General features: G+C 39.0%; 1 pseudogene; it reads left to right on the top strand.

Annotated features, from left to right (window-relative positions):
- Positions 1–621: 621 nt before the first annotated feature.
- Positions 622–1,710, top strand: LOC144255742 (atypical chemokine receptor 3-like; annotated as a pseudogene).
- The last annotated feature ends 10,387 nt before the right edge of the window (positions 1,711–12,097 follow it).

Below are 12,097 nucleotides of genomic sequence, written 5' to 3'. Positions count from 1 at the left end.
CTGTTCTAGTGCAGCAGACACGGTCAAGATAACCAATATATCTTATGTTGGACACTATTGGTTGGAGGAGCCATAATTCCAACCTTGGAATGTTCCTGCTTTGGTTTCTGAAACAGTTGTCAAGGCCACTTGGCACACATTGACTCTTATCCTGGATCCTGCAGAAGTTGCTAAGTGTAACATGGAGTCACTTTGAGTAACCCATGGTAGCCTGAATCTTGGCTAGTCACCACCTGTGGCAAGTGACAGAACTGCCACCTACATAGAGGAGACAAGTCAAGTCTGGTGTTTCTTTGGCCCTGTACCATGTTGATTTCACACTCTGAGCACAGCCAGGCTGATGGTGTCTGAAGAAGACAGCCAATGAAAGATAGAAAACCAACATTGTGTCTGTCTTTGGACACTGTGTCAATGAGACTCTGGCTGTTTGTTTATGTGACACAGTTCTCTGTGTGATTGATTTCTTTTCTCCTTTGTGAGACACCTCAGAACTTGGGCAAAACTGCTGGGCCTTATTAGGACCCCAGAAAAATGTTTTGACTGGAAGTCAAGGTTCCCTGATGAGTGATTTCTCTCTCCCATCTCTCTGGGTTGCTGTAGGTCCTTCTCACTCCCCCTACCATGGATATGCATCTCTTTGACTACACAGAGCCAGGAACCTTCTCTGACATTAACTGGCCATGCAACAGCAGCAACTGCATCCTGATTGATACAGTGCACTGCCCAACCATGCCCCACAAAAGCATCCTACTCTACACACTTTCCTTCATTTACATTTTCATCTTCGTGATTGGCATGATTGCCAACTCTGTGGTAGTCTGGGTGAACATCCAGGCCAAGACCACAGGCTACGACACCCACTGCTACATCTTGAACCTTACCATCATGGACCTGTGGGTGGTCATCACCATCCCCGTCTGGGTGGTCAGCCTGGTGCAGGACAACCAGTGGCAAATGGGAGAGCTTACCTGCAAGGTCACACACCTCACCTTCTCTGTCAACCTCATTGGCAGCATCTTCTTCCTCACATGCATGAGCATTGACCGCTACCTCTTCATCACCTACTTCACCAGCACCTCCAGCCGCAGGAAGAAGATGGTGTGCCACATCATGTGCGTTCTGGTGTGGCTGCTGGCCTTGTGCTTGTCTCTGCCCAACACCTACTACCTGGAGACTGTGGTGTCTGCTTCCACCAATGAGACCTACTGCTGGTCATTCTACCCTGAGCACAGCATCAGGGAGTGGCTGATCGTCATGGAGCTTGTCTCTATTGTCTTGGGCTTCATTGTCCCCTTCTCCATCATCACTGTCTTCTACTTCCTACTCTCCAGGGCCATCTCAGCCTCTGGTGATCAGGAGAATGAGAGTATCCGGAAGATCATCTTTTCCTATGTGGTGGTCTTCCTTGTGTGCTGGCTCCCCTATCACATGGCAGTGCTGCTGGACATCTTCTCCATCCTGCACAACCTCCCCTTCACCTGCCAGCTGGAGAACATGCTCTTCACAGCACTACATGTCACACAGAGCCTGTCCCTGGTGCACTGATGCATCAATCCTGTGCTCTACAGCTTCATCAACCACAAGTACAGGTACAAGCTGATGAAGGCCTTCACCTTTCAGTATTCTGCCCAAATAGACCTCACCCAGCTCACCAACACCACCAGAGTGTCAGAGACAGAGTACTTAGTGCTGGAGCAAAACTCCAAATGATCTGCTGTGCAGAGGCCATGTCATGGAGCTTGTGAACATGGCTTATGGTCTTCATAAGAGAGCAAGGGAGCTTTGGGTCTTGATGCCCAAGTGACATGAAGAGGAGAAGGCGTGACATTGTGCATCTTACTCTCTATCCAGTGCTGTCTGTCAAAGTCAGCTTCAGGAAACACTTGACTGGACATCTATACAACAGAACCTTCTGCTCTTCCTGAAATTTTTATATGTTGAATTGTATTTAAGTCTTCATTTTCTCACTACTGCATAAAAAGTATTGGAAAGTTAAATGTATTTTAAATATTGCATGGGAGGTATAATCCTAATCAGATTGCTGTAGTTTTAAGATTAGTTTGACTTTAGTTTTACTAAGGGTGTCATTTTTAACTAATTTAAAGTTATGTATTTATATACATGTATATGCATATATATAAATGTACACCATTCTTCACTGAAATGTGTTCTTTATAAAAGTTTTATATCTCTGTGGTGGGTTGTATTTGCACAGGATATGGAACAAAAATGGCTTCATAATGCTGTTTGGGATGTTAATAGTTTTGCAGAGTTACATTTAAAACAAAAGAAGACTATTACAGGCTACAAACCTGTGCATACAATGAACAGAGTTCTCTTAGTCTGTAAGTTATTTCTTTAATAAAGAACTTTGTTTCCTAAAAGTGCATTCCTGAAAGTGTGAAAATGCCGGCATTGAGGTAGCATTCATGATGTTGCTATGTGGACACACCTGGCACACACAGTCAAGCTGAGCAAGAATAAAGAGAGAACTGCCACAGAGCAAACTGGAGGGTTAGTGTGGGTGAGTGGCATGAAAGGCACAGCATTCAAAGTGCTGAGTGTGTTTTAGAAGCTTTTCAGGTGGTGTTGGGGGGGGAGGTGGTGGGCAGATGTCTGGAGGCGGAAATGCAGGAAATGTGAGCCTGGATCGGCCAGGGCTCCTCTGCTCCCAGCACCAGTGTGACATCCCCCCACACAATCCCTGCTGAGGGTTGAAAGCAGCGCTGCTTTTACATTCTTAGCAGACCTAAGAAAAAGCTGCACAGGAAATGCATATTTTCTACTTATCATAGACCAACTAATTACATTTGTCCCCTGTCATCTGCACCAGATATGTCCCAAGATCCCCTGAAACCTGGAAAGTACCTGACTCATTATGTATATTTTATGTATTTACTACACATTCTCCTAGACATTCACATTTACTGTACAGTTTAATTTATAAAGTAGACACAGAGATCAACAATTATGAAAATTAGAATGACTGTATAATTTTCTGTAATAAAAGTTATTTAAAACTTAGCAATTATGTATTTCTAGAGTATCCCATTTAGCATTTTGGGGGGCTGCAAGTAACTGAACTGCAGAAAGTGAGCCTGTAACTAAGGGAAGACTATTGACTGTGCTTGAGGCAGTAACCCAACTCTGGCTTCTGCATTTCCACATGAACCTTCAATGGGAGGACTCCTTGGAGGAGCACTTTCAGAGCCACAGGAGCCACAGACTTCTACATACCTGGCTTTTGGGTAGGAGCTCAGGAAAGTGTCCTTCCCATCTTAGCACAGGTGAGGCCATCCACAGGTGGGTCTTCTTGAGATCCAGGGTCTAATTCCCTTTTGGAAAGTCCCTGAACATATGGGCTCACCCAGACTTGCAGCCCAAGGGTCCCTGGGGGTTACAGACAGCACCACTTGCAAAGGCTGCACAATCTGAGTTCTGAGGCCAGGCATTATGGCATGCTGACTCCAATATGCTTGACACATGTCCACAGGTGCATGCATACTGTCATGAATGCTATAATAATAGCAGATCAATAAGTGAAAATGCAAGAGAAAGGAAAAAATAACACAAGGAGCATACAAAGTTGGGGAAAATCATGACATTATAAACACTTATTACCATTAAAATGGGGCCATGTTTGCCCTGAGGCTTCTAGAGGTCAAGTTCAAAGAGAAAACTCCCAACCAGTGAATTGAGGAGGAGAATGGAGAACAGAAAAGCTGAACTTAAGTTGAGTGTTCAGGCCCCTCCCACTCAGTGTGGACCCTTCCTAGCCCAGGAGTTCAGGCATGTAGATGCATAGTGCTGGGTTCAGGTGGGGTTCCTTATCCATTCACAGAAGTCTCCTGTGCCACCTAACTTTAGTGACTCCTATTGCCCTTGCTTAGTCGGACCATGGACTACTTTCTTACCACTCTGTAGAGCTGGGTGACCACTCAGTAGCTTACACCCACTCTGAAGTGCAGAGCAGTTAGGAGGTTTGTGGAGAGCAGGCTGTGCTGGCTCCAAGCCATTCCACACTATGCAGAAGAGCACTGCCCATACTTGAGCTACCCTGTTTTATAAAGCAGCAGATTTCCCTGGGCTACACACTTCTGAGTGCAAGTGATGAGGCAGAATGGCGCATGCCTTGACAGACCAAGTGGATAACCACCAGATGCTGGGTATACAAAACTTACTGGAAAGAATTAACCCAACTGGGCACAATGGTGCATGTCTGTAATCCTACCCTCACAGGAAGCTGAGGCAGGAGGATCACTGGTGTCAGGCCAGCCTAGGCAACTTAGTGAGTTCCCATCTCAAAATAAAAATAAAACTCTGACAGGTAGCTCAGTGGAAACATGCCATGCTACGAGGTTCAATCCCCAGACTCACACACAAAAAAATAAGAAAGAAGGCAATGACCCAGCTGTGCAGCAGCAGCATAAGGCACAAATTGATACATAAGTGAATCAGGTTAGTAAAACATTACTCCCTGTGCATTCACTAAATTAAATCAGATACACATGGACTCCTAGGCACATCAGAACCTCATCCAGAAAACCAGGACCAGACTTGTCACTGGAACACCAGGAGAGGCGCATGGGACTGTGGCAGTGATATTTCCTTCTTCATCTTGTGTTTTAATAATCTGACTGTTTTCTCGTTTTCCCTTCATTAGCATGGACAGAGGTTTATCTATTTTATTTTTCAAAGAACATCTTTTTGTCTTGTCCTTTATTTCACTTGTTTCTTTTGTTTGAATTTCATTGGTTTCAGCTCTGATTTTATTTATTTCCTGTCTTTACTGCTTTTGGTGTTGATTTGTTCTTTTTCTAGGGCTTTGAGATGTAGTGTTAGAGATTTTGACATGTTGTATAAGTGTTCCCATTTACCTCTAAGAATTTTTTTTGTATTTCACCCTTGATTTCTTCAACTGTCCATTCACCAATCAATAGTGTATTATTTAGTCTCCATTTGTTAGATATTTTACTTTATCATTGATATCTAATTTCATTCCATTGTGATGTGAGAGAATGCAGAGTATTATCTGTTATTTTGTATTTATTAGGACTTCCTTTGTTGTGTAAGATATGGTCTATTTTAGACAATGAGCCTTGCTGTGGAGATAAAAAGTATATTTGCTCATTGATGGATGAAATATTATATATACATATATATGTATATATATATATACATATATATATGTATATATATATATATGAAATATCTTTCAATTCTAAATTATTGACTGCATTTTTTAGTTCTATGGTATATTTAATTAGATTTTTGGGAAAAAGACTGCTAAGTGGAAAAAAGATGAGCAACTGAATTGGAAAAAATATTTAGAAAGATCATACTTGACATAGGATTTGTATCTGGAATGTATAAATGCATATAGAGATGTATACACAATTAAAATTATTGAGGTGTACGTGTGTGTATGTGTGTGTGTGTGAGAGAGAGAGAGTTTATGGATAGAATTTTATTTTCAAAATTAACCTTTAAATTATGTTTAATTGCAGGTGAATATTTATGTTGTTTGAAACTTTTTGATTGTTTTGTGGTCCTGGTAGTTGTACACAGAGACATGTGTGTTCTTGGCAAGAACAACAGCACTTACATCACATCCCAAGCCTTTCTATGTTTGGAGACAGGATGTGTATATATTCTCTGGCTACATGGAAAATGACATTAGCCTGCCTCAGAATTCCAAAGATCTGCAAATACAGATGTGGCCCTCTTCAGCCAGGGCATATTGCATCATTTAGGGAATAATTGGATGGAACCAATACTTCAGAGACACTAGAAGTTATCATGGTCAATGCATATGGAAATTTTTCTGCTGAAGGAAATATTAAAATTACAACGGAAACAAGGAACTTCACACAGTTTACTATGTCATGTTGTAATAGTAATTTTCCAAGGAACACTGCACATTTTTGTGTTCACACACACACACACACACACACACACACACACACACAAAGAAATCACACATATACTTTTACCAGTGAGCTCCATTCTCCTTTACTTTCTTTCCTCTTCATTTTTTGTATTGGGATGCACACTGTTTTTTGAAGCCTCCCTCCTTGTTCCTATTATACCTGACATATACTGTCTTTGCTTCCCTGGTGTTACCTCAGATATTGATCTGCTTTTTTACTGGGTAGTAACTTCTTTCCCTGTAACTTATGCCTTTCCCTCTCTAGTCCCTTAGGTTATAGACTTCAGAGGGCTGCTTTTCCTTCGCAATGCTGTCAACAATTTATATATTTCCACCCAAAATTGGGTGTGAGGTAAGAGTCTGATCCAGTATCAGGTGCCATGGAGGGTGACTGTTCTAGACAGGGATGTACAGAGACTTGATAGTGATGGGATCAGCCAGAGGCAGGGAATGTTGAAAGTGCAAAAGGCTCGATCATAACACAGAGACAAGGATTGGCTCTATGTATTTGTCTGATGGTAATACAGGTATGATGTTGCTCATGGCTGGCTTGTTGAACCACGTCCCCAGCCTTTCTTACCATGTAAATATTTTTGCAAGGAAACATGGACCATTTTGGGTCAGCACCTCATCTATCTTCTGGTTCCTGTCTTGTTTTCTGGAACCTAGTCTGAAGCTTATTGCAACTTTGTCTGAGCAGATATCAACAGTGGTCAAAGGGAATAGGGAACAAAAAATACAAAGAAAACCAAGAATGTCCATGAATCACCCCAAACTGGCCTAATCACACTGGGCCATTATTCAATAATACAAAGAATGTATTTGTTCTTTAAGTCATTGTACTATTGAATTCCTTGCTATAAGAGCTTTGTTCTTACCCTAAAAGATGCACTCCATATGCTATTCATAAAAGGAAGTTGTGTGTATTAGCGTCCTGCTGAAAAAAATGAGAGCAATAATGAAGTTTAACTGTATAATAAAGAACTAGGATGGTATATAACTTTAAACAGAATATGTATGTGTTTGTGTGACATACACATCAGTTAATTATTCTTCTAATATCCTTTAACCAGAACTTCCATGGGGTACTTTTCATTGATATTCTTTACTTAGTCCACAGTCCTCTTAATAAATGATAATCTCCTTCCCAAGTTCAATACTGCATTGCTCATATTCTGTGTCTCATTACAGTGTGTGACCCAGTGTCAAACTTTCCTTTATGAGAAATTTCATTCTCAACTATCAGTTTGCCTTTTAAGTACATAACAGTTATTTTCTGGCCTTTCTAGCTACCTTTTCAAAGAGAAACTTTTTCAGAGTCCATTTTTGAATTTCTCCTTTTTGTATTACATAATTTCCCTGGTGGTTCATGTTCATTTTCCCATTCCTCAGATTATGAGTTATATGAGGACAGTTCCCAGATCTTATTTCTATGTCTAACTTTTGTGTCTTGCATTTCTAATTGCCTAGCATATATTTCCAAGTAAGTGTTCAGCTAGAAGAGCACACATAGATATTCATATATTGGAAAGATTTTTAAGGCATTTAATAGCAGACACTGTGCTAGGGATTATGGTGACCAGTAAAAAGCATAAGGCCCCTGCCCTATGAAGCTTATATACTATGGATCAGGAATTACCTAAAGGCCCTATGGGAAGGGGAACAGAAAGTCCAAGGAAGTAAAGATCAGAATCTGTCTAGCTGAAGGGGGAAGTAATGGAACACATAAGAAGCAGGCACAGGATAGATTTGCATGACTTGTAAGCCAGAAATGTTTAAGCAAGTTGGTCATCTTTGCCTTGAAAAGATTACTGTGGATCTGGGAATGTATCACATGTTTGGAGAGCAATGGTGAGTTAAAGATAAAGGTTATTTGGAATGTTTGTAGGCAAAATGGACAGGATTGGGTTATAAGTGAATATGGGGTGGCAGGTAAGAGATGACATGAATGATTTCAAGGCTTCTGGGTGTGGACAACTGAAAGAATTGTGGTATCATTCACTGAGGTGGGGACTGTTGGACAAGGACAAGGGGTAAAAGCTAAGATAGGTACTAAATAGGCAGCTGGATATCTTGACTGATACTTTATAGTATCTGGTGTGGAGATGTGATTTTTAAGTTTTATATGATGATGATAACAAGGCTTGGGTGTGTTTTCCTAGGAAAAGAGTGTATAGTGAAAAGGAGCAAAGTCAAGACAAAAACTCCAGAAACCAAGGCATAAATGTTATATATTGTGCCAGAAAATATGGCTGAGAAGGAGGGACCAGAGTAGCAGGAGAAAAAACCAGTGGTGGCAGACAATGTTTTCAGAAGGAGGAAATACTCAACATTGTACATGCAGCTCAATGAATTAAGAAAGAATTCCAAAATAGTCAAAGGACCTAGTGGAGTAGAGGCCTTGAGACATAAATACTACAGATGGAATGATGGGTGGAAGCCAGTTCAGAGATACCTGAAAAGGGAGGGAGCGAGAATAAAAGGAGAGGGCCAGCATATGTAGCTCTGGAAGGAAGATGAGATAGGAAAGACTCGAGGAGGAGACATGGGATCCATGGTGGTGTGTCTTAATGGGAGCTTCTGGGACATGTTTAAATGTGCTTTGGAAGGGTCCAGTTAGGAGGAAAATGGAGATTCATAAGTTTTCTGAGAGGACTTTGCTTCGAATTCCCAACTCTCCACTCTTCCATAGTCCTCTCAGATTACCCCAAATAGAGATTTCTATTCCAGTACAAGTGTGAATAGAGTTGTAATCAATATTTTAATTTAATTCTTTCAGATTTACCCAAACAGAAAGGTATTTACTGAGAGTGATAAAAATTCTTTGAATGTTCATGTGGAATATGTGCACATTCAGGCGTGTTTGGGAAGGGGTGTTTGTAAAAGTTTCAAGATTCTAGGGAAGTAGTGTAGTCATATGTCACTAATTTGAAGTTTTGTAAACAATTCCAAAATCGGTTTTATTATTCATCTATCTTTCACATAAAAAAGCACACACTTTGAAAACCTTAAATTGTTATCACAACTTGAAGCAAAACAATTTGCAGAGAAAAAAGTCACACTTTTCCATTTAAGTCATTCTTGGTATTTGCAGGTAAGACAGCATATGTCATAAAACTCGAATGTCTAAATTTCTGTTTATCAAATATAAATACAAAAATACGTAAGGAAAACAGCTTACATCAATGAAGAGGTCTATATCATACTGTCACCCTCTGCTTCCAAAACAAAACCACAGTGTATAGAAGCTTAACTGCCAAGCAGTAGGCTTAACAAAAAAAAATGGCCCTTAATAATCAACATGGAACTCCTTATTAACAGAGACTTGGAAGAAGGGATGTGAAAGAATGCTAAGGAAAGCCATCTACCCTCAGAGGTAGACAGGGTTTAGTCATGGTCTACCATTATTTCCTGCCACACCAAAATTTGTTTCCACAATGCTGACAGGATGCCTCTAGAACGAGACTGGCACAGAGTCAAAAGAAGAATTGCTGAGAAGACTGGATCATGAAGAAATTTCACTGTGACCAGAATCTGAAAAATTATATACAGTACCACTGGGAGCCAAAGGATGACCTGCATGAGAAATAAAATGACATAAGTTAGACATTCTAGGTTCACAACATCAGAATGAAGTCCACCAAATACAAGCAACAAAGAAAGTAGCCATAGCCGTGGATTATCACCATTGAAGTAGGGTTTCATTAACAAAGTGAATACAACATTAAAGTAAGTGTTTAATCTGATGGAGCTAAATCATGTAATTAAATGTTAAAAAGGGACACATACATCTGTGTTTGAGTGTGTGTGTGTGTGTGTGTGTGTGTGTATGTATACTGCCATAAGTGTATTTATACTGTCATAAAAGCTATGAAATGATGCAGAAACCATGACATAACTTGAATAATTTTAGCTCCCTTGGCTTTGAATTACACTAGTATTATAACCCATAAAGGGACACTGGGTCTGGGGGCAATGACACACGCCTGCAATTCCAGCAGCTCTGAAGGCTGAGGCATGAGGATCATGAGTTCAAAGCCAGCCTCAGAAAAAGTGATGTGCTAAGCAACTCAGTGAATCTCTAAATAAAATACCACATAGTACTGTGGATGTGACTCAGTGGTTGAAAGCCCCTGAGTTCAATCCACATCACCCTCCCTACCAAAAGTAGAAACTGGGCTGGAGACAAAACACAATAGTGCTTGCCTAGCATATACACATGGCCTGGGTTTGAATTCCAATATTGGGGAAAATAAAAACAACTGAGTAGACTTGAAATGAGATTTTTTTCAAAATTCAAAGTCATTAATCTTGTTTTTAATTTTTAGAGTGATAAGTGCAGCAGAGAAAAATTCAGCTGAAGATTGTATTCAAAAACAATAAGAAATAACACCTGAAGAGTGCCTCTTTGGCATTTTGCTACTCATTTTTCAACATTAAGAGTGAATTAGCAGGATGGGGTTGTGGCTCAGTGGTAGAGTGCTCACCTAGCACGTTTGAGTCCCTGGGTTCTATCCTCAGCACAAATAAAAATAAATAAATAAAATAAATGTATTGTTTCCAATCACAACAAAATAAAGAAATACATAAATAAGTGAAGAATGTGTTAGCTGAATCACATAAAAAGCTAATTGTTTAGGATACAATGTGTACTTTCCCCAAGACCATCATTGTAAAATGCCTCAAAACATCTCCATTTCCTGTCCTAAACAGATCATATAACATTAATGCAGAAGAGATCTTTGAAAACAAAACATGCTAATACACCAGATTTATTTTTTCATTATGTTAATATGAGTCTTGATTATCTTTTTGTTGTTATTTTTAAAGAGACTACATTTTAGGCAATCAAAATCTTTTCCTTCTATGGATTCATTCTTATATTAAAAATAGTTAATTTTCTTCCACATAATTCTCCAGGTTCACCATGTCCTTAAATCTCCTTTGTTACTAAAATATTTCTGAAAATATCAAGGAAGAGGCTTGTCTTGATATGTTTAATAGAAAAGAAAAGCAAACTTTCTCAGGATTTACTTTTTTCTTTTCTATAATATATAAAGGACACCACAGTAGATTTATATCCTAAATGTATTATTTTTATGTATAAATATTTAGAATATATATGTATTATAAGTGCTACAAACTGAAGTATGTTTCCAACTGTATAATAAACAGGTACTTACTCATTTAGAGTTTACACATGGGTTTAAAAGATTTAACATATTCTTATATGAAATATCTTTTAATAAACAAAAGTACAAATTCTAATAAGCAAGATTTAAATCCCTCCCTGAAATTTTGCTAAAAAAAAAACCCAAACCCAAACCGAAACCAAAAGCAAAATAAAAAACAATAAGAAAAATCATCACTCAGATGGAGCACCTGACATTGGAGGAATTCTTCCATTTCCTTCATCTATTGAGATGAAGCAAAACTGGGGTGGGAAAGAGAGGAATCATCAGTCTTGGTTTTCTAATTACTGTTTTCACTTTCAAGAGAAGAGGAGGTACTGGTTAATACCCAGAACCAGAAGATCTTAGCTGACTTCCACTACCACGTAACAACCAGATGAGAAATGAATTGAGACATATCCACCATTTAAAAAGGGCCTAAAACTGAAACCCACACAAAATGCACAGATGCCTGAAATGTATACAAAGAAAAGCCATCATTTGTTGAGTGAGTTAAATCTAGTAATTGGTTAACCTTTTAGAACTTCCTCAAAAGAAAACTAATTCTTAGCTCCTTCAATACTGATTGACACCCACCCTTTCAATTAAAGGGCAGGAGGAGGAAGGAACATGGCGAGTAATGGGGAAGAGAATTATCATCTATTTTAACATAAGAAAGTATCCATATAAGGAGAATATTTACATAGCCTAAAACACAGGACCCATATTAACACAGTGGATATATAAATCCGGAACATCAGTATTTTTTGTTTCCAAAGAGCTCTTCTCTGTGTTAATGTTTTTTGATCAAAATTAGTTATAAAGAATTTTCAAATAAAGACTATCTTTTATACACAGGGCCAATAAAACCCATAAATTTTAGAATAATTTTATATTTATTAATTTAATTCTATTAAGTATAAGAATAATATTAAAAAGAAATACAAAACAATTTCCAAGTATATTCACAGAGGGCAAAAAATCCATTGAACATCAT

Source organism: Urocitellus parryii, chromosome 7 (genome assembly GCF_045843805.1).
Source record: "Urocitellus parryii isolate mUroPar1 chromosome 7, mUroPar1.hap1, whole genome shotgun sequence".
Lineage (NCBI taxonomy): Eukaryota > Metazoa > Chordata > Mammalia > Rodentia > Sciuridae > Urocitellus > Urocitellus parryii.
The sequence above is the reverse complement of the archived record's forward strand: the minus strand, read 5'-3'. Positions and strand labels throughout refer to the sequence as shown.